The sequence below is a fragment of the Callospermophilus lateralis genome, chromosome 10 (genome assembly GCF_048772815.1).
Source record: "Callospermophilus lateralis isolate mCalLat2 chromosome 10, mCalLat2.hap1, whole genome shotgun sequence".
NCBI classification, from domain to species: domain Eukaryota; kingdom Metazoa; phylum Chordata; class Mammalia; order Rodentia; family Sciuridae; genus Callospermophilus; species Callospermophilus lateralis.
Window position 1 is genome coordinate 94888012 of NC_135314.1, and position 23879 is coordinate 94911890.

Consider the following 23879-nt stretch of genomic DNA (forward strand, 5'->3'; position numbering starts at 1 on the left):
TGGGGCCTTTCATCCAACGGGATGGCTGAGACCTACCGAGTCCTAGAAACCTTTACCGTGGTAATTCCTATCATGTCACCAACAAGCTTTATCTCACCTCTTTCAAATTTCGTGAGATTCCATTTAAAAGATGAGAAGAACGAGGTAAATGAGGGGTGGAGATACAAACGGACTCATCCAATGCGCAGGGCGAGACCCTAGTCAGTGATCTTTTCCCACGCGACTTCCTCGGTAGCAGCTCCTTTAAATAGATTAGGCTCTTCATGCCATTGTCCAGGGGTTTCTTAAAACTCACTTTTAGAAACCTGAAGTCAGGGAGAAAGAACCCAGGGAAATTATAAGATGAATAGGAGAAAGATCCCAGGAAGTTTGGTGGATTATTATTATGAACTATTGGTATTTTAGAGTCACCTAAGACCAAAGAGAGGGGTTTAAATAGCTAGCGCTTACATACAAAGTCCCACGACTTTATGGAGATTTTAAACCATTTTTAATTGCAGAAAATTGGGAAAACAAAGGTGAGATGAAGAAAAGTTTAATTGTACCACTGAGATGTCTCTTAGTCGTTTAAATTTTCTTCTAGTATTTATTCCTACTTTGTGTGTGTGCATGCTTATGGATATGTTCTATTTATCCCCAAACAGATCACATGCAATAATGGTAGCCTGATTTTTTCCTATTAATCTAATGTTGTAAGCATTTATTGTTCCAAAATTCTTCAATTATAACCTACTAGCAATTAATATGTACTTACGGCAACTTGCAGAATCTTAATACCTAATCTTTTTTTTTTTTTTAAAGAGAGAGGGAGGGAGGGAGAGAGAGAGAGAATTTTTAATATTTATTTTTTAGTTATCGGCGGACACAACATCTTTGTTTGTACAAAAAAAAAAAAAAAAAAACCCACAACATCTTTGTTTGTACGTGGTGCTGAGGATCGAACCCCGGCCTCACGCATACCTAATCTTTTTATAAGGCGAGGTTCTTTTTGGACTATGTTATTCTACTCTTAGGGAAACCATTTAGTTTCTTTCCTCTAAGAGGTATAATTTGTGTGTGTGTGTGTAGTGAGAAGGGAGATGAACTAGTAATGATTCTTACCAATTAATCTGAAAAATAATTTAGAATATGAAATGTCTTTTCCCCCTCCAACCCTCCTTACCCAAAATGATGATGAATCTGTTTTATTTGGAGACTTTTTTTTCATAGGACAGCTGATCTATAAATGAAAATACTTACATTAAATGGATATTGAGTGCCTTAGTAGATGAAAAATGATAGGCTAGGACTACAGTGAGGAATGAAAATCCCTTGTGGACAATGTCTCTCAAGCTACATCTCTACCATCTTCTACAGAAGAGTTTTGATTTACTGTTCCCGTGGTCTTGTTGCCATTTACTCTGTAGATTACTACAATTTTGTTTCTATCTCCACCATTAACTAATAATTCATTTGTCAAATCCAGTACTCTTTCCAGGTAGTATAAAAGTATTTGATAATTGACCATTAACTTCCTATTCTCCATCTTTAGCATGTATGATACAGAATGCCTTTAATCCCTCTCATTTTTTCCTTACAAAGAGAAAACAACCCTCTACTCAAAGACTTCAGCAGGCAACAGTTAACCTATGAAAAGTGATACCCATATTTCAGTTATGGTGATAATCAGTTTCTCATTTTTAAGAAAGCATTTAAATTAAAGGGTCAATTTAGGCTGGATGCAGTGGCGCACACCTGTAATCCCAGAGGCTTGGGAGTCTGAGGCAGGAGGATCACGAGTTCAAAGCCAGCCTCAGCAGAAGTGAGGCACTAAGCAACTCAGTGAGGCCTTGTCTCTAAATAAAATACAAAATAGGGATGGTTGTTCCCCTGAGTTCAATCCCCAGTACCAAAAAAGAAAAGAAAGAAAGTCAATTTAGAGGAAAAAATAAGTAGTGCCATGTGGATAGGACAAAATTTGTGAAAGTATGTAGATTGATGATGGATGTTTGAGCGCTGGGGGGAAGTGTAAAGCAATAGCTATTTTTTCTAGAAGGAACCTCTTCATCTATCTATGTCCATCTCTTCTTATGAAACATCCTCCATTGTCATTTAATTTTAAATTTTCCCTTATTCATTTTAACCAGATCTCTCTTTAAGTGGATGTTGGGAAGGCACACAGGACCCTTAGCCCCAGGTCTTGCTACCTTTCCTATCTTCCCATCATTGTGCTTTTCAGAGCAGGCATTCTGTGCTCTGTGCCCCAAGACTGCTTTGGAACTATAGGTTGAGCATTCTTAATATGAAAATACAAAATCTCAAAACTTTTTGAGTGCTGACATGATGTCACAGTGAAAAATTCTACACCTGATCTCATGTGAGAGGTTGCAATCAAAATGTAGGTACAGTAAAAATGTTGTATACAATTAACTTTGGACTGTTGTACAAAGTGTATATGAAATCAACATATCTCTATGTATTATGTATATGCAGATATTGCAGAATTCCCCCCAAAAATCTATGTAAAATACTTCTGATCTCAAGCATTTTGGATAAGGGATATTTGACCTTTAGCACCTTCTTCCTTCTGATTTCTTTTTTACTTTTCTCCTTCTACCCAATTCTCAAATATTTCTGCCTATCATATTTATGTACTTGGTTTCTTTCCTTCTCTTCCCTTTATACATTCTGATGAATCTTATTCATGCTTAAACAATTTAATTCCAAAATATTGCATACATGTTTATTTCCGACTTTCTTTCATATACCTACTAGATATCTGACTGGAAATCACCATTTCCCCAGCAAAACCTGACCCTTTTTATTATATTCTTTAACTCTGATAACTGCATCATTATTCACTCAGTTAATCATGCTAGAAGCCTTAGAAGTATCCCAACCATTCCTTTCTATTAATCATTTACTAATCTTATTGATTCCACAGCAGAGCTGTTTGGAATTCTTCCCTGTCTCATCATTCCTATTGCCATTGCCCTCATCAGCCCTTTATCATTACATATGTGAACAATTACTGCAACAGCATCCTAATTATTCTTCCCAACTCTATCTTCTACACTTCAGGTCATCTTCTATTCCTTTGTTTAAAACCCTCCCGTGACTCCCCATTAGGTATAGCAGCATGACTGATGGCTAATTTTTGCATATATAAACTAAGTGTCAAATTTCTGGGTCCCACTTCCATTTAATACTTTTATAAAAATAGCTCAGCCCCTCTTCCCAGCACCCTGTTTATATCTTTATGTGGTACAGTATTGCAAGTGGAATGAACAGTACTCACAAAACTCCAGAGGTGGGAGAATCAGGGTGTGTTTGAGAAACAGTAAGGTCAATGGCTGCAGTACATTCAAAAGAGAAGGGAATTAGGGGTTAAGGTCAGAAAGGAAATGGGTCAGATCGCACAGGGTTTGGTATGTCCTTGTAATGATTTTGGATTTCACACTGAAGAATGGAATTGCAACTTAATAAAATGGTAAAGATAAGATTGGTATGGGGGCTATCAAGAGGTGTGTCAAGCCAGATTAGGAGCAGAGGAGTGATATGATAAAGGCTTATATTTTAAAAGGATCCTGATTACCATATTGGGAATAGACTGTAGAAATAAATGCTAAAAGAGGGATAAAAGTGGGAGATTCATTTAGTAGGTTATTGTTACAAACAAGTGAGAAATGATGGTGGCTTAGACTTGGATGGTTATTGTAGAAATGACAGAAGTGCTTAGACTCTAGGTATATTCTGAAGGTAGTTAATGTGATTTTGAGAGTGAGGGGAAGACAGGAATCAATGGTGACAAAGATTTTGTGCTTGGCTAACTGGAAGAATGGAATTGCAACTTAATAAAATGGTAAAGATAGGGACTGGGATTGTGGCTCAGCGGTAGAGCCTGTGCCTAGCATGGGCAGGACCCAGGTTCAAGTCTCAGCACCACATAAAAATAAAAAAGGCATTGTGTTGTGTCCATCTACAAAAAAAAAAAAAAAAGATTCTCTCTCTCTCTTTCTCTCTCTCTCTCTCTCTCTCTCTCTCTCTCTCTCTCTCTCTCCTTTCTCCTTTAAAAAAATAAATAAAATGGTAAAGATAAGATTGGAAGCAGTTTGGTATGGGAAGAATAGGTATTTGAGTATTTTGATCTGAAGGTAATTAAAAAAACAAAAAAGAAAAAACAGACACCAGAAGAGCTCTCTGCCCTCCTCTTAACTGCCTAGAAATCGGGGCATACATTTTCCTTGTGAAGGTGTCTCCTTTCCTTTCCCTACACCAGGGAGAGGAAAAAACCTTTTATCAATAGTGATGGAGACAGTGCTCAGATGAATCTCATAAATTTACTAAATAACCCCATGTAACTCCATATTCTTGCTGTCCTACAATTTGCCCACCCTTAGACATCTCAAACCCATTTCCTTTATCTAGTTGCTTCTCAACAATTTATCAGTTTTTGTTATGAAGTATGTAAGCCTCCATGTGTAACTACTTCCTTGATTTTTCACTTTTCCCCCCCTTTTCGTGCAGGAGATTGAACTCAAGGAGGTTTTCACTTCTTTCCCATGAATGGTGAACATAATAACATGATGTAAAATTTTATGCTTTTCTTCTGTTAAACTGTCTTTTATCAGTTTAATTCACAGGACCCCATTATAGAATCTAAGATAAGGGAATAATTTTCTCCTACAGAGTCACTGGTGCATAGATGGTATTTAAATCCAAGAACCTGAAGTATCTTTTGATTCCCCTCAGGACACCGCATTGCTTTTTGCTTTCTTCCTACCTCTCAACCTTTATCAGTCTCCTCTACTCCTTCTCCAGTGCTAAATGGAGTACCCTATAATGGTATTGCTATCCAGGGGTTAATAAGGGATATTTGATAGCTAATCCTGTAAGTTTACTCCATGCCTGTGCCTCTGTTCCTGCTTACCACATTCTTTCTTCACTCTCTCTAGAACATTTATCACCTTTCTGAATCTCTGGGCTCTGTTACTTCTCCCTAGAACTGCCTCTGAAGTTCAGAATTTCCCTTACTTTATAGGGTAGAGAAATTGAACTCTCAATACTGGGCATATTTTTGTAAATTAAAAAAATTTCATCACTGTGTTCTGTGAAACAAAGATTCTTTAATATGGACCCCCTTTTTGGAAGACTGATGCACAGGGGCAATTTGAAAAATTTAAGTTCCCCTGGGAAGTCTACTCTCTCAGTAAGTAGAACTGGACAATATAGAAATAATGTTCCCATTGATTGCTTTATGAAATCTGAAAATTGGTACTCTTGTTTTATTGGTTTAAATAATACTTTCTCTGGTTCTGTTTTATATGGTAAACATGTGTGACAAAATTTAAAAGAAAAAAATTGTAGGAAACTAAAATAATGGCCAGGTTGTCTTGTGCTGTGGTTTTTGTAAAAGCATTTAAAAATATGTAGTTAATAATGTTAGTGATTTAGTACTGTTGCCACAAAGAAAAATAAATACATTTAATAAAAAATATATTTAAATAAATTGAAATAAGCCTATTTTACTTGGAAATTAAATTAACATTTTAAAAAGTGCTGATTCTTTAGACTTCTACTCAAGAAATGACATAAATGACATACCTTTGAAAAACACATACTTTATTTAAATATAATGGTAATTATTTTGTCATTTTGAGTAGAAAAGTTAGCAGTTATCAATATCGTTCACATGTAGGCAAGGGCTTCTTCTTTCTCCTCTTCCCCCTCTTCCTCTTTTTTCTTCTTAGTAGTGGGAACAGAATGTAGGGCCTCATGCATAGAAGCCAGGCTCATCATTTCCTTATTTTAGTTTATATCAGTGATAATTCAGTGCAAAAAAGAAACAAATACAAGTATTTTAATAAGAAGGTACATAAGTAGCATAGATAGGGTAATTAATGCTTCCAAAATTGTTGGGAGGAGCAGGTTCCAAGCTGGGCCTGCCTGAGTGATTGCCAGATTCTGCAGAATGGACCAGCCAAGAGAACCTCCTCTTTTGGGTGTGAGGAAGGCCATAGCAACACTGAATTTAGCAAACTGTTAGGAGAGCTGTGATATACATGCCAGGAAGCCAAGATCAGGAAATTGTGGCCAGCACTGCTGCAGTTGCTTTATTCCCACAAAGATCCAGAATTGTGGCTGGTGCTATACTGTGGAAAAGCCCTGTCTCTATGCATTTGATAGCAGCAGCAGAGGGAAAATGGCCTCCTCATCACATGTATCCTCTTTGTATCCTTCTAGTGCATCTAATTGAAACCAGAACTCTAGCTAAAGAAAATCTTGAAAATAAAGGCTTTCCATCTTTTGCTGTGTGCCGTTGACCATCATCATTTCATCATTTCTTCCTTAGAATGACCTTATCTAGTCTTACCATTTCACTCTCCTAAGGAACAATGCATTTTGTCACCTTGAAACCATTCCCCCTCCCATTTCATCACATGCACTTTCATCACATACACATTCATGTGTTTCCTGTTTTTTCTTTCCCTTTCCTACCTGAGCAAGCTTTCAAAGGTCAGGAAACATGTCACTTCCAGAATGAAAGCTTCCTGAATATCTTTTGTAGTTGACTCAATTGTACCTCCTACAATGTTTTATGCAAATTCTGGAGATAGATTATATAGTGTACATTATATTTGTTATTTTTCTTTCAACTGGTTTATTACATAGTTTTGAATGACTCCAAACACATAATTTGTTCTATGATGTTTTTGTTTTGGGGTTGTATTTTGTTCTGTTTGATGCTTTATTTAAAGGTGGACATCTTTTAGGACCCTATATATGAGAACTTAGAACTTCTCCCTCCCTTTGAGAAGGTGAAATGAACTTCCCTCTCCATGGAAATGTTATTGAACTTTAAAATACATGCCTATTATGATTTGGATATGAGGTTGTGTCACCCAAAAGCTCCCGTGTTAATACAGGAATATTCAGAAATAAAATGATTGGATTGTGAGAACTATAATCTAATTAGTCCATCTTAGTTTGAATGGGCTAACTAGGTATTAACCATAGAGAGGTGAGGTGTGACTGAAGAAGGTGGGTCACTGGGGGCAAGCCCTGGAAAGTTCTTCTTTCCCTGTGGCCCCTTCTCCTTTCTCTCTTCACTTCCTGGCCACCATAAACACAGCAGTACTCTCCACTGAAGGGAAAGTGAGAAATGAGAGACGGGTAAGCAAGAAATGAAAGATGGAGACCAGGCAGAGATACACACAAGAGTTTATTTGTCAAAACTGACAAAGGCCATCTCTCTATAGCGGAGAGAGGTAAAACAGGCTTGGGTTCCAGAACTTTTATAGGGCAGGCTCAGAAATCGGAGCTGGGTGAGTCCTAATGCAGGTGGTTAGGGGTTGGGTTGGTATGATAGAGTGGAGAGCCTTTCTCAGAAACACACTTGGGTGGGAAAGAGAAACTTTTTCCTTAAAATGGCCATCCAGATGCTAAGCAAGGACCTTATATCCACTATGCCCTTGGCCATGATGCCCTTGGCCCATCGCTTTGGACGCAGAGCGATGGAGTTGACCCACCATGGACCTAACTTCTGAAACTATGAGCAAAAATAAACTTTTCCTCCTCTAAGTTGTTCTTGTTGGATATTTTGGTCATAGCAATAAAAAGCTGACAAAAACAATGCCCATGGTATAGCTAGCTCGATAAAGGAAACACTCATCCAGAGGGAGAGAATGAATAGGTAATCATGGTGGCCATTATTGCTACTTCCTGTTGGGAACCATTACAAATTAAAAGTATACTGATATTTTTTTCACCTATTAGACAACAAAAATCAACAGTTTTAATGAAATTGTGGGTAAGAGTGTGAAGCAAAAGGCATTCACTCATATTTCTGGCAAGAGTATAAATTAGTGTAACTTGGAACACAATTTTGCAACATCAGTATAAATTATAATTGTAAAAGCCTTTTGGCCCAGCGTTCCATTTTCTATTTTCAAGAATTTGCCCTAACAAACCTGTCCTGAGTGATTATTTAAGATGGCAGACACTATGCATGTGGTGTGTTCCAAAGCCTCATGAGTGAACAGGCTTCCTAGGGGCACACTTCCCCAAGTGTATCTCCCTTTGGTCCCCATCTATCATGTTTAATCTACCTCTTCTGAGGCAGAGTGAGGAGGCATCTCTGCACAACCCAGATCATGTTAGAAACATCTCATTTCTAAATGTTCTCAGAGAATTGGTGTGGGGTTTAAAACATCTCCAAGTTTGATGAGAAGGAGTGAGTGGGTGGTGATAGTTCACGCTGCTCAAGCCGAAACACATTGGCTCATGTCAACTTGATCTGAGATTAGGATTTCTTTTGCTTCATTTGCTGTGTTCTCTCACAAAACTCATTGTTCACAAGTGAGCAGAGAGCTGTTTTTGCTTATAACCTTAAAAATGGGGGAGTATTTCAGAAATGACACAACAAAGTGTAAAGCTGTGAAACAAGAAAGGAAAACTTCAGACAGAATTATGACAATCATCTGAGACTGTGACTGAGAAGTAATAAAAACCACATACATAGAGGGATGTTTTTATTACTTTTTTTCTGTTGTGTCTTGTTGGGTTTCCTGCTTTTAATTTTCCCAACTTAGCCACAGAAAGTGTTTGTATGATGAAAAACAGTGGCTGGATTTCCTGTAAGACTTTCACTGTTCAGAAAATAAGCAAACCAAATCAGATTTTATCATACTTGCACCTCCAGGCATAGTCATTGCCTCCTTTCTTTTTTTTTTTTTTTTTTTTAAGAGAGAGAGAGAGGTAGAGAGAGAGAGAGACTTTTAATATTTATTTTTTAGTTATCGGCGGGCACAACATCTTTGTTTGTATGTGGTGCTGAGGATCGAACCCAGGCCGCAAGCATTCCAGGTGAGCGCACTACCGCTTGAGCCACATCCCCAGCCCCAGTCATTGCCTCCTTTCTCCATAAAATTTTTAAAAAAATTTTACATGTATATCCACACATTTATATATATAAGTATGTGTGTTTAGATATATTAAAATATAAAAGTATTAATAGCTAGGGATTTTATTTTTTAATTAATTTTTTTTTACACAAATGGAGAACAACTTTTCATTCCTCTGGTTGTACATGATGTAGAGTTACACCATTTGTGCAATCATACCCCTACATAAGGGTAATAGTGTCTGTATCATTCTACCATTTTCCCCCTACATACACTCCCCCTTCCTTCCCCTCTCTCTCCTCTCCTTCCTCTCTGCTCAATCCAAAATTCCTCTTTTCTTCTCTTGCCCCCTACCCATTATGGATCAGCATATCAAAGAAAACATCCGGTCTTTGGTTTTTTGGGACTGGCTTACTTCCCTTAGCCTGATACTCTCCAATTCCATCCACTTACCCATAAATGCCATAATTTCATCCTTCTTTAAGGCTGAGTAGTATTCCATTGTGTATATATACCACAGTTTCTTTATTCATTCATCTATTTAAGGGCATCTAGGCTGTTTCCACAGTTTAGCTACCGTGAATTAGACTGCTATAAACATTGAGGTGGCTGCATCACTGTAGCATTTTGATTTTAAGTCCTTTGGGTATAGACCAAGGAGTAGGATAGCTGGATCAAATGGCGGTTCCATTCCAAGTTTTCTAAGGTATCTCCATATTGCTTTCTAAAGTGGTTGTCCCGTTTTGCAATCCCACCAGTAATGAATGAATCAGTGTACTTCCCCCCCCCCACAACCTTGCCAGTACTTATTGTTGTTTGATTTTTTGATAATTGCCATTCTGACTAGAGTAAGATGAAATCTTAGAGTAGTTTTAATTTGCATTTCTCTAACTGCTAGAGATGTTGAACATTTTTTTTATAAATTTGTTGATCGATTGTATATTTTCTGTGAAGTGTCTGCTCATTTCCTTAGCCCATTTATTGATTGGGTTATTGTTTTTTGTTGTTGTTGTTAAGTTTTTTGAGTTCTTTACATATCCTGGAGATTAGTGCTTTATGTGATGTGTGTGTGATAAAAATTTGCTCCCATTCTGTAGGTTCTGTCTTCACTTCATTAATTGTTTTTCTTGCTGAGGAGAAGCGTTTTAGTTTGAATCCATCCCATTTATTGATTCTTGATTTCACTTCTTGCATAGCTAGGGATTTTATAGGCTATAGGTCAATGTCTTCGTTTCACAGATTAGAAAAATGGAGGCTTAAGGAAGTAAAATGAGAAATAAAATCACCCAATTGGAATTCAAACTTAGAGCTTCTAGCTCCACATTGAGAGCCTTTTTACTCGGAAGGCACTGCCAATAGGCTTGTGAAGTCCTGCTCCTTTTAAGGAGGGGTTTTCCGAAGGCAGATGCAGTACTATGGTTCTTTTTCTTTTTCATATTATTTGTTCTATTTAGATTGAGAGTAGAGTGTATTTTTGACATGTTGTATATACTTGGAGCATAAACTATTGTAATTAGGATCCTATTCTTGTGGTTGTACATGATGTGGAGTTTAGTATCATGGTTGTCGATGGCTACAGAAAAGCCCTTGAAATTGTACTCCTTTGCAGGCACATGGGAACCAAATGGTATAGCAGTTACTATATGGATAGCCAATTTTTCATCCTTTTACTGAAAATCTACACGGGTTAGACAGTGTTAGATTCTGTGAGGAATGGCAGGTAGATAAAATTAATGGAATGCAAGAGAATATTTACAATAAGATCCCAAAAGGGGAGAGAGAGGAGTGAGTGAACTTCAAATAGTCACCAAAGTGTTCACTCATTCCTAAGTGATAGAATTAAAGTCTACTCTCTCCCATTTCCTTTTTTTTGGGGGGGGGGGTGTGGGGGGATAATCTCAAATTTCTATATTCCTCATAATAAGAATTTAATGCTTTTGGAATTTAAAAAATGTATTTGTATGTAAAAAAATTAACTAAGACATGCTGCTCTCATTTGAGTGTTTGTGTGTGTGTGTGTGTGTGTGTGTGTGAGTGTGTGTGTGTATCCCTCCAGAATTCACATGTTGGAACTTATCCCTAAAAGAAGTGGTTTTAAGAGGTGGGACCACTAGTTGGTGATTGGGCCATGAGGGCTCTGCCTTCACAAGTAATATTTACAGCCTGAGAAAGGGTTTGAGGGAGACAGTTTATCCCTTTCTGCTCTTCTGCCAGATTAACATATTTTTCATATTTAGAAAGTGTAAAAGATTAATTTAGGGGGCATCAGATAGAAGGTCAGCTGTGTGTTAAATCTCATAAAAGTATTTTAGTTTAGTGGGGCAACTGTTCATTTTTCACAAGGGCAAATAATTCAAAGTACTTGAAACAATGAAAAATTAAAAACATACTTTATGCTACCTTTTCCCCTAACTTTGGCATTGTAGTGTCATTATAAATGTTGTACATACAGCAAAAGTCTTAATTTAAAATAATCAGAACTAGTGTATGTTTCACTGTCCTTAGTTCATATAAATCACAGACTGGTGCTCCTTTGTCTTCCTCTGTCTCTCCATTTTATGACTGTAGCAAAGGCTGGCAAGCAGATAGAAGTGCTGAGGTACAGAAGCTGCTATATCACCTCCAGCATCACATGAAAGTAAAGAGCTAGTGTGGCACAATGGTGCATACCTGCTACTTTGGAGGCTGAAGCAGCAGGATTGCAAGTTCAAGGCCAAAATTAGCAATTTAGAAAGACCCTGTTTCAAAATAAAAAGTAAAAAGAGCTGGGGATGTGGTTCAGTGGTAAAGCATCCCTGGGTTCATACCCAAGTACTGTGGGAAAAGAAAGAAGAAAGGAGAAAGGAAGGAAGGAAGGAAAAGAAAAGATCTACCTTGGACTTTCCATCATCCATCAGTTTACTGAACCTACTCAATACAGACTGGTTAGATGTGGTGGGGAATAAAAGATTATTAATAAAGTTAATGATATACAAAGATGTAAATGAATGGCCATTTATTCTTCTCTTTAGTTTCTCTACTTAGTGTTAGTTTCTGCTTTTGTCTCTGAAAGTTCTCATTTATTTACCTCAAATGTTTACAAAGTGCTTAGATAAGATGAAACAACCATATTGGCAAACCACCTTTCTCTTTCTTTTCCTATCAGCAAAATGGGGTAAGAAAACTTCCTCTCATCTTTTCTGCACAACAGACTTAATTATACTATAATCAAAGTAACAATCTGACTTTTTTTTTTAAAGAGAGAGTGAGAGAGAATTTTTTTTAATATTTGTTTTTTAGTTTTCGGCGGACACAACATCTTTGTTTGTATGTGGTGCTGAGGATCGAACCCGGGCCGCACGCATGCCAGGCGAGCGGGCTACCGCTTGAGCCACATCCCCAGCCCCAACAATCTGACTTTTAAAAAGTCCCTGCTAGTTCAGATAACCTTGGACATCATTTGAACCACTGCACTGGCCTGAAGCCATGTCCATATTTCTTGGCTGCCTGATTCAACAAATCCCATTTGGGATTTAAGCTTGTTTGAACTGGATTTTCTGATAGCATGTGTATGAGTCAGGATCCTGGCAGTACACAAATGGCACACTTAAATGAGTTACTTGAGGAGATAGTGCAGGATCATTGACACAGGTATGGAGGGGATTAAAGGAAATCAACAAGAACTAGAAATAGCCAGGAAGCCTTCTCATTCCTATACCTGAAAGGACTGGCAGAGGAACCGCTTTCCCAGAATCCAGGGTTTGGGGAGAAGGTGGCCTGATATAAGCTGTAGCCTGCATGGAGAAGGTGGTGTTAGACCAGGACGCAAAAAAAGACCATTGTCTCCAATTAAAATCAAATTAAAGCAAGCTTATTATTTTGACTGGCCGGGCTGCCTCTCCCAACAAAAACCGTGGGAACAAGACAGCCTTGCATCTTTTTTGCAGTTAAGCTTTATAGCCCAGAAAGTTACACAAAATGGGGTTACAGATAACAAAACTCTGAGGAGCATAACACAAAGGCTAGTTTACATTTTTGCTGGCCCCGACATCAGAATTTATGAAGGTCATTAGAGCCTCAGAGAGGGTCATTATCTGGCCGGGGAAGGCGAAGATTGATGAGGCATCACTAAAGTTTCAGAGAGGGCTGCTATCTGGTCAGAGAGAGCCAGGCATGGGTGAGTTCAAGGCACAGGCAGGCATTCCAAGCTAGTACAGAATTTGCAGTAATTTATAGGAAAACCAAAATAATCTTTTCATGGCTCCCAATTTTAAGAGAAAATCAGGCTGGATCTATCAGTGGCCTGGGAAAGCAGAGAGGCGACCAAAGAATAAATACTCTGACTTCTCTTCTACTCCTTGAACTCCTCTTATTGGTTCCCACTGGATGGATCTGAGTGAAAGAGAGAAGCAAGGCCATTTGATGCAGTCTATTGAAGTCAACTATATATGTCAACTATATGCAGTCTATTGAGCACTGAGAATGAAGGAGAGGCTGGAGAGAGGATCTGGAAGGGCCATGGAGAACATTCATTGTCCTGTGAACCTAACAGTGTTTTACAAAGGACCTTGGGGTACTAGATAACCATTCATAAATTATTATCATGATCATCACAACATATGATTATCTTAAATTATTTGAGTGATCAAATAGAGGAAAGGTTTATTTTGGCTCATAGTTTCATTTTTTTAGCATTTGTTTTGAATGCTTTGAAACAGTGCAAGAAATTTAGGAATCATAATAATTGCCCTCAAGGGGCAAACAGTCAAAAGAGTGAGATGAGATACTACAAAATAAATACAAAGTTATGGGGCTAAAAATTGTTTCAAAAATTCCTGTCTTTGGGGATGGCCTGATAAGTATATCCAGCCTTATTGGCCACAGCAATTGGGCACAAGATCCAAAAGAACCAATGAGACAGAGTGACTGCCAGGACTTTGAAGGTCAGCAAAGAGACATGTATTCTTCCTTTCAACTTTGTGGTTTGAGAATGTTAGGTCTGGACTTCAAGAACCATTTTACTACCTTGAGAGAGGACTGCCTAGAAATCACTTCTAGGGATGCTGAAGATGAAATCAAGGAACAGGTCACAGTGAAAAACTGGATCCTTGGTGATCATTGAACCACTAGATTCAGCTTTACCTGAAGCCAGACATCTAGAATTTTTTAGTTACTAAATACGATGCTTCCTTTATAGTTTTGAAATTTTTTTTGTTATTTTTGCATTGTAGAACATTCTAACTGATACACTACCGGGAAACAAGATGATTGTGTTAGTCAGCCTTTTGTTGCTGTGACCAGTCTAACAAGAAAAACTTCAAAGAGGAAAGGTTTATTTTGGCTCATAGTTTCACAGGATTCAGCCCATGGTTGGCTGGCCCCAAGGCAGAAACATCACGGTGGAAGAGCCTGGAGGAAGAAAGCTGTCAGTTCACAGCAGCAGGCAGCAGGGAAGCCGAGAAGGGGCCAGAAAGAAGGTAAACTCTTCTAAGGCACACCCTCAGTGACCTACTTTTTCCAATGAGGCCCCACCTCCCAATGGTCCATTCAGCCATCAATGGATGATTCAGCTATCATGATTCAGCTATCATGAGAGGATTAATCCACTCATGAAGTCAGAACCCTCATGATCAAATCATTGCCTAAGACCCATCTCTGAACCTTACTGCATTTGGAACCATGCTTTCAACACATGAGCTTTATGGGAGATCTAAACCATAACAGTAACTGAACAAACTATCATCAGCCCTCTGTATCCACTGGTTCTGCATCTGAGGATTCAACCAACTATGGATTGAAAATATTCACAAAAAGCTGCATCTACACTGAACAGACTTCTTCTCATCATTATTCCCTAGATAATGCAGTATAACAACAATTTACATATCACTTACATTGTATTAGACATTACAAGCAATCTAGAGACGACTTAAAGTATCCAGGAGGATGTGTGTGAGTTATATGTAAAGACTATCCATTTGACACAAGGGACTTGAGCATCTGTGAGTTTTGGTACAATCAAGGATCCCAATAGATAGCAAGAACAAACATATTGGTTGTTTGTTTTTTAAATATTTTTTTAGTTGTAGACAGACACAATACCTATATTTTGTTTATTTTTATGTGGCGCTAAGAATGGAATCCAGTGCCTCACATGTGCTAGGTAAGCTCTCTACCACTGAGCTATAAACCCTGGCCCACTGTTTGAAATTTTATAAGAATTATTACATTTCATAGTTTCTACCCAGACTCAGTCACCTTTTTCAAATACAAATACCTGTGCTTCCAAAAGGTTCTTATTCTTCTCCTTTATCCAAATTAAAAAAAAAATCCTAATTTATGATTTTAAAAATTTCAGTTCTATTAACTAAGATTTCATTAAAAATAATACAATTAGGCCAGCTGCTGTAATCCCAGAGGTTCGAAAAGCTGAAGCAGGAGGATTGCCAAATTCAAAGCCAGCCTCAGCAACTTAGTGGGGCCCTACGCAATTAAGTGAGAACCTGTCTCAAAATAAAAAAAAAAAAAATAATAGGGCTGGAGATGTGGCTCAGTGGTTAAGGTTAAGTGCCCCTGGGTTCAATTCCTGGTACAAAAAAAAAAAAAAATTCAATTAGACCATTCACTTTAGAGAGTTTTCAGGACTGAGGATGTAGTGCAGTAGGTAGAAACACTTACCTAGCATGTAGGAGCCCTGGGTTCAAAACCTAGCGCTACAGAAAACAACAACAAAAAAGAGGTAATATCTTTATATAGGAAGAAGTGCTTAGAATACTTATTGTAGAGGTCATTTTGCCTAAAGAATTGGTGGGTGTAGACAAAGCCTAGTAAATAAAGATTTGTTTGCTATGCCCATAGCATAAGAACAGTTATCATGCCTGGAGTAGATTTCTTTTCCATATGTTTCCAAGTACTAAACATGTTGCTGTTTCGTCCTGTTTAGAACTTTCCTTTGGAGTTGCTGATATCCCTTGTGTCTGCACAACCTATATAATCTGTCGTCGTCGGCTGGTTCATTCTGTTTCCTGTGTTGTGAATCTTCATTTATTTATTTTCTTGCTCACTTAAATGAGTGGTTTTAATGACAAATCTTTGGTACTAATGCAAAACACACACACCCAACTCCATCACTTAGGGAAAGCTGAGTATTAAAGCATTCTGAACCAAAAGTTAGACTGTGACAGTAATTTCAATGACATGTAACAATTAACTTCCTGATCATCATCTCCTTCATAAGAAAAAAAATACTACCATGGATAAAAGTTCTTCTGAAGGAAACAATTTCTATTTATTTGATGTTTGGGGACCTATATATGGATGTGTCTGAAAAGTAAATGCTTCTATGTAGAGGACTGCAAACATCAGAGAACTGCTCTGAAGTATTATTTATCAAATTGTACAAGTGCTTTCTGTAAACACTTGTAATCTCTGTTTTGCAGGTGAAGGAAAACTGCAGGGAGTTTTATTATCAAAGCAAAACATAGCTCTGCATTTGAAATAACTCCAGCAAATACTGTGCTTCCTGTACAGAACTTGTTGGATTACTCACATAAATGTCAAAGAATAGGTCAACTGTGTAGCAAAGCATCAGCCTGGCCCATATAGGAAGACAGAAATTTCTTATAGTTTCCACATTTTGCAGTCTTCAGAGAGCAGCCGAATGACTTCTAATCTAAGGTCCAAAGCACTGGTGGTGTCATCTGGTTTATAACATAAGACTAAACTCTGCCTTGTGGAGACTATGCAACGTGCAGAACTTAAGTTTATTAAACAGCTTTACAATAGTGAATATAAACTCATAAATGCTTAAAACAGAATTTGAGAAGCAAGGTAAGTCAGACAGAAGCAGCAGGATGGATTATAGATCCAAGAGAAAACTTACTTCATTGCCATTCTATAAGTATAGTTCACAGATCGTCCATCCTGGCGTGTGTCTGAAGAGGCCAGTGCCTTTGATAAAAGGGAGATATTAGAATCCTATACCCTGGGAGTCATTTGAATAATTCCCCCCCATCTTCGGACACTGAGTGTAAGAATGGTTGAGATGTTCACTGTAAGAAACTTCAACAGTTTGGGAGAAATAACAGATGTCTTACTGTTACAGAAGTACTCAGGAAGTGACACAGTCTGCATTTAGAATGTGGAGGCTTAAGGACTTTGAAGTCAAGAAGCAGGAAGAAGAACCAAGCACCATTTGATGTTGAGTTGTCTTTTAAGCACAGGGAGTAATATCCCTCCAGAGTGAGATCAGTGAGACTTCCCAGAATCTCATTGGGCAAAACTCCGGTAGTGAGTTTGCTTGTTTGGGAAAGGTAGAGTTCCAGAGAAGTCTGGGACCTTAATTTAGGACATCTGCAAGATGGGTTCCCCAGGAGGATATAGCTGAAAAAGGGAAGGGGCCAGGAGCTGCAGATTGCCAATGATCTGCCATTTATTCAAGGTGAGGGGTGACTATAAAAGGTGAATCCAAACCACAGACTCTAATCCACAGGTCGTACAGTCAAAAATCTCTCCCTTTTCCTATGAGACAAGATAGATGGTGTAGTTCAAAATGGACACTATGGGTGGGGGGGGGATGAGTCAATCTCATTGTTTCTTTTGGTAGTTATAATCAGTATCAAAGAGAGGTCTTTGAGTGGTAGGTAACAATTTCTCTAGCTCTCTTGTTGCCACAGATGGTAGAAGCTAAAAGGTAGGCAAGCATAACATCTTCTTTGCATTCCTTCCTCTTGGGTCTCTTTTCTCTCTCTTTCTTTGTTGTGATGTTGGGGATTGAACTCAGAGCTTCAGGAATGCTAGACAAGTACTAGGTCACTGAGCCATATCCTCTGACCCCTTTCTTCTTGACAGCTCTCTCTCCAGATTACTTCTGGTCGGGTTATAGATGGGTTCAGGGGCATTAGCTCTGAGGAGAGAAATTTTCCAGGTAGCTTTTGCTTTAAGTAGAATTGTATTATACATCTCAGTTTGCTTGTTGGCCCCTTTCCCCTGACAAAGATGCATGCACTCTTTGTGGCCCTCAGCTCCCAATATCACTCATCAGGTTCTCAGCAAAGAGCAGATTCTCTAAGCAAGCGGGACCCCTGAGTGGTTATGAGGATCCAGGTTTCCAGTACAGTGGGTTGCTGATCCCCAGGAGGAAGACACAATTTCTTTATTTTTGTGCTTCCCAAAGCATGCTCTTAGGGAGACAGGAAGATATACAATGAAGAAGTAGGGCTTTTAGTTTCTCATTATGACTGGCTTATCACCTTTCTTATCCTTTCTGAAGTGAAATAGGCTATTTCTCTCTATAGGAGTGCAACTGTGGGGGAAAATGTGTAGAAACCTATTTCCAAAAAGAAGCACAGAAGAGCACTAGAAATTGCTAAATACATTTCACTATTTATCAGAGAACTAAGAATTTGAGAGGGGACTGACACGGAATGGACTAATAAAAGATTTGAGCATTATCTAATACCCTTTTCCCTCAAACTTGGCTTAGCTAAACATACATAGACACACAGAGGAATAGTCCTGTTTACAAAAGATGGTCTAATTATGTATCTGCTAGACCACAAATTTGATGAAGGTAGAATCTACATTATTTGCCCTTGATCCCTAGCCTGTAGCACCTAGCCTGGTTCATATGTTTTTGTAAGCAATTATTCAGTGAATGTATTGTTGAACAGCAATACTGAAGAACTAATGGTTTTCTAATTATTTTTGAGAATCTGTAGATTACTGAAAAAAGAGACCTGATATAATGCATGCATTGAAAAAGAGGATTAGCCTAGGCACCACAAAATGATTGGCTTAGTTTTATTTTTTAAATATATATATATTTAGTTGTAGATGGACACAATATCTTTATTTTATTTGTTTATTTTTATGTGGTGCCACGGAACGAACACAGTGCCTCATGCATGCTAGGCAAACGCTCTAACACTGAGCCATAACCCCAGCCCTTGGCTTAGTTTTAGTAACTTTTTTTTTTTAAAGTGTTTGGAACCAGAGCTAGTATAAAAATCATTGGCATAAATGAAGTTTCCAAAAGATGTTTTGAAAAATAATTATAAATTTAAAAATTATTTTTTGTCTCCCTGCTCCACCCCTCCCCCGCCTAAGGACTAAGAGTTAACCTATACTGAGAAGATAGTTTTGGGGTTTTTTTTCCTTTTTTTTCCCCTTAAAGTAATAAGGTGCTTAAGGTTCTTGCTTTTGTTTTGTTTGATGAGAATAATTTCCCAGCATTGGGAAACAAATGATCATTTGATTAAATTCAACAATAGAGTAGTAAACTTAAAAAAAAATCCAGTTAGCAAAATAAGAATCACCTACTAGGAAATGAGTCAAAGAGGGAGGTAAAATATATGAGAATAGTAGTTTTTATAAAATATGTGCACAGCTTAAAAGCATTTAGAGTTTTTTTCAAAATGGCACCAATAATGTTCAAGTGATCTATTCCCTTTACTGCGATACAAAGCAAAATGGATCAAAGACCTAGAAACCGAAACAGAAACACTGCAACTGCTAGAAGAAAATGTAGGCCCAACATTTCAACATATTGGCTTCCTTAACAACTGACTTCCTAAAGTGCAAGAAGTAAAATAAAACATAAGTGGGATGGCATCAAATTAAAAAGTTTTTTTCATAGCAAAGGAGACAATTAAGAATATGAAAAAAGAGCCAACAGAATGGGAGAAAATTTTTGCCACCTGCTCCTCAAATAGGGCATTAATATCCAGGATACATAAAAAAAAAAAAAACTTAACACCAAAAGACCAAAAACAAAAACAAATAAACAACAAAAAAAAAGAACAATCCAATTAATAAATGGGCAAAAGAACTAAACAGACAAAAGAAAGAAACATAAATGGTCAACAAAAATATGAAAAGATGTCCAACTTTTTAGCAATTAGAGAAATACAAATTAAAACTACATTAAGATTACATCTCACTCCAGTCAGAATGGCAATTATCAAGAATAAAAGTAATAAAAATAAATGTTGGTGAGGATGTGGGGGAAAAAGGTACACTCATACATTGTTGGTGGCACTGCAAATTGGTACAACCACTCTGGAAAGCAGTATGGAGATTCCTCAAAAAACTAGGAATGGAACTATCATATAATGCAGCTATCCCAAAGGATTTTAAATCAGCACACTACAGTGATGTAGCCACATCAATGTTTATAGCAGCACAATTCACAGTAGCCAAACTATAGAGCCAAACTAGATGTCCTAAAACAGATGAATGGATAAAGAAAAAGTGGTATATATACACAATGGAGTATTACTCGACCATAAAGCAGAATGAAATTATGGCATTTGCCAGTAAATGGATGGAACTGGAAATTATTTGTTTCTTAAGGCTTTTAGGCTGTGCACATATTTTATAAAAACTACTATTCTAATATATTTCACCTCCCTCTTTGACTCACTCCCTAATAGGTAATTCTTATTTTGCCAGCTGAAAACAATTTTAAAGTTTACTAATCTTATTGTTGAATTAAATTAAATGATTATTTGTTTCCTAATTCTAGGAAATTATTCTCATCAAACAAAACAAACATGATAATGCTTAATGAAATAAGCCAGTCCCCAAAAGTAAAAAATTAATGTGTTCTCTAATATGCAGAAGCTAATCCAAAATAAGGAGCTGGTGCTGAATTTTAAAAAAGAATAGAAGAAAGATCAGTGGAGTAGACAAAGGGGAATAAAGGGAAGGGAGAAGAGATGGGATGGGGAAAGGCAAGGGAATGAATCTGATCTATGGATTATATGACCTATACATATATGAATATACCACAGTGGATATTACCATCATGTACATCCATGAGACACTAACTAAAAACCAAATAAAAAAACAAAACAAAACTAAGTAGCAGAAAGATTAGTAGAGGGAAGGGAATGGGGGAGGGGAGGGAAAGAGAAAGTACTGAAGACTGAATTAGAACAAATTGTATTCCATACTTTTATAATTATGTCAAAATTAGTTCCATAGTCATGTATAACTAAGGATAATCAATAAAAATTATCTTAAAATAAAATAAAATATTCTATTTTTAAAAATTGGTGTCACACATATTCTATATAACTATTTATTTATTTATTTTTGTGGAATTTCACCCAGGGTCTTGCACATGCTATGGAAGTGCTTTCCTGCTGAGCTATATGCCCAGCCCAATAACTTTGTAATAAATAAACTTTACAGAAATTATATTATGGGAAATTTCAAGTATGCATAAAACAGAGTGAAAAGTATAGGGAAACCAATGTACTCAAGATTCAGCATTAAAAAATATCAAACTCATGACTAAACTTGTTTCACCCACGTTCACAATGACTTGCCTATACCCCCTCTCAATTGAGCAAATCAGCATCCTGGTATGGTTGGAAGAGATACTCTTTCTTGGGCCTCTTTTGTTCCTGCATATCTTGCTGGATGAGCCAAGAGTGCAAACAAAGCCCAGCTGTTCTTTTACCAGGGAAATCTCTCAAGGTTGGTTTTTGTATTTGGTAACCTTAAGAGATGAGACATGTTTTCTCCTCCTTGAATACCCACACTAGCTCCAGGACAAAAAAGCAAGCTTACTGCTTGCTATAAAATTGGTGGGTTACCCAAGTTCAGTGTTCCTCAGCTGTGAAGCAAATTCACTACATGTGCAGGCGTCCTCTGGGACCACCTGTGCTTCTATGGTACCTGAGGGCAAGGGGGAGCAAAACATATATGCTGATGGTTGTGCTGCTTAATACGTGATTGGTAAAAATAAGTCCTATGTGTCTCCTCTAAATGTCTCATGTATTCTGCCTATCTCCATAAAATAATGACAGGCTAATTTATTAGGTTGTAGGCAGGATCAAATAAAACCCCAGATAAAACTTAGATCATTTTATCTGTTCATATTTCAGTATATGAAATATACTTAAAAAATAAGAAGTCTACTTTAAAACATTACAGTAGTATTATCAGATATTTAAAAATAACAATAATTCTTTACTATCATTGGATATTCCTAATGTGCTCAATTTTTTCCCAAATTTTTTATTATTTTCTTATGATGTATTTAAATAAGGACCTAAATAATTTTTATAATCATATTAAGTGACTTGACTTAAAGCTTTTTTACAGTAGTAGAATACATATTACACAAAATTTATAATTACAACCATTTCTAAGTATATAACAGTGGTATAAATTATATTTACAATGTTTGCAACCAACACCACTGTTTTCCAAACTTTTACATCTGAATGGTTTGAATCTTAAAAAATTTCTTGTTTCTGTTTGTTTAGTTTTGAAATGGGACTCTAGGTTGGTGGCTTCGAATCCCTGAACTCAAGTGACTCTCCTGCCTCAGGCTCTTGAGTGGCTGAGACAACAGGCATGTGCCACTGTGCCTGACTAAGAATCATAAAAAATATGTTTTCTCTTGCAATTTATTCATTGCAGGAGATAGGATCATTTTTACTATGTGGTTCCCCTCAATTTTTTTTTTGTGTGTATGGTACTGGGGATTTAACCCAGATATGCCCTACAAATAAGTCACTTTTCTAGCCCTTTTTATTTTTCATTTGTGACAGAATCTCACTAAGTTGCCCAGTCTGTCCTTGAACTTGAAATTTCCTTCTGCCTCAGCCTCTTGAGTTGCTGTAATTATAGGTGTGTGCCACTGTTGCCCAGCTCCCACAATTTTGATTTTGTTATTTTTACAACTGTGGTAATGTTTAATAATAATTAATACTTTCTTCTGTATCCTGTATTTCCTATAAATTATTTTTGGTATCAAATTAGATTGGGCTCAAAAAAAAATTTTTTTAAAGACTAGTTCACATTGGAGTTTTGTGGACTTCCATCAGGAGGGACATAATATCCAGTTGTTTATCTTTGAAGTATTTATGATCATTGCCCAAGTCTTTTATGTTTTAGGGACACAATAGGAGAATATTTAAATTCTATTACTTCCTTTTAGTAGTTTTAACACTTCCATTAGGGAAAGAGTTGCATAGCACTCTATTGTGTGAATGTTCTATCAGTCTAGATAGAGTTATTTCCTGTCACAATACTTTATTTTTCAAATGACTTTATTGTAACTAGTTTTTAACCAAAAGAAAGGGTTTTTGAAAAATATATCTTCCACTTTATTTTCATAGAGTAATGTTTAAGACTGAAGTAACATTTGAGGAAAAGTTAAAAATTATTTCAATATGATAACGTAAGGATAAATTTCACTCTCCAAAATCATCTGTATTGCCAAAGTGTCCCTTTTGTTAAAAGGTACCTAGTAGTCTTTTTTTTTTTTTTTTTTTTTGTATCAGGATTGAACTCAGGGGCACTCAACCACCGAGCCACCTCCCAAGTCCTATTTTGTATTTTATTTAGAGACAGGGTCTCCTTGAGTTGCATAGTGCCTTGCTTTTTGCAAGACTAGCTTTGAACTTAATGATACTCTTGTTTCAGTCTCCCAAGCTGCTTGGATTATGGGCATGTGCCTGGCACCTGGGAGTCTTTAACATGGAAAGAAAGCAGTACTGATATTGTTAGGGGACAGACAGATGTGAATGGTGGGGACATGAGGTTAAGAGAATACTTCTATAAAATGGGCCCTCTGTGATGACTCCCACATGCTTTCGTTTCCAAGAGCAATTACCTGCAGCACTGCCTGGTTTAAGTATCAAGCTATGTTATATTCCTCAGCAAACTACTTCTTATCTGCAGGAGAAATGCAGGCCTGAAGTAATGTATGTAAGAGGAACCCAAGTTATTTTGAGGGGGAGACTTTTGTGACCCTCTTCATGGATCATATCCCCAAACTCAGGGAGATAAGGATAATTCCTCCTAACCATACAATCTGTGAGAATTTATGGTTAAGAATCTAATTAGAACCCATCAGCATGAGCCAAGGTGACACAGAGTTCTCATGGCAGTGGGAACTTGAAAGTCTGATGTCATCCTGCTGTCACCCAAAAGTCAAGAGGTAGAACTGGTGGGACTCTCTGAAAACTTCTTTGGTATTCCTAATAAAACTGGAGTGTA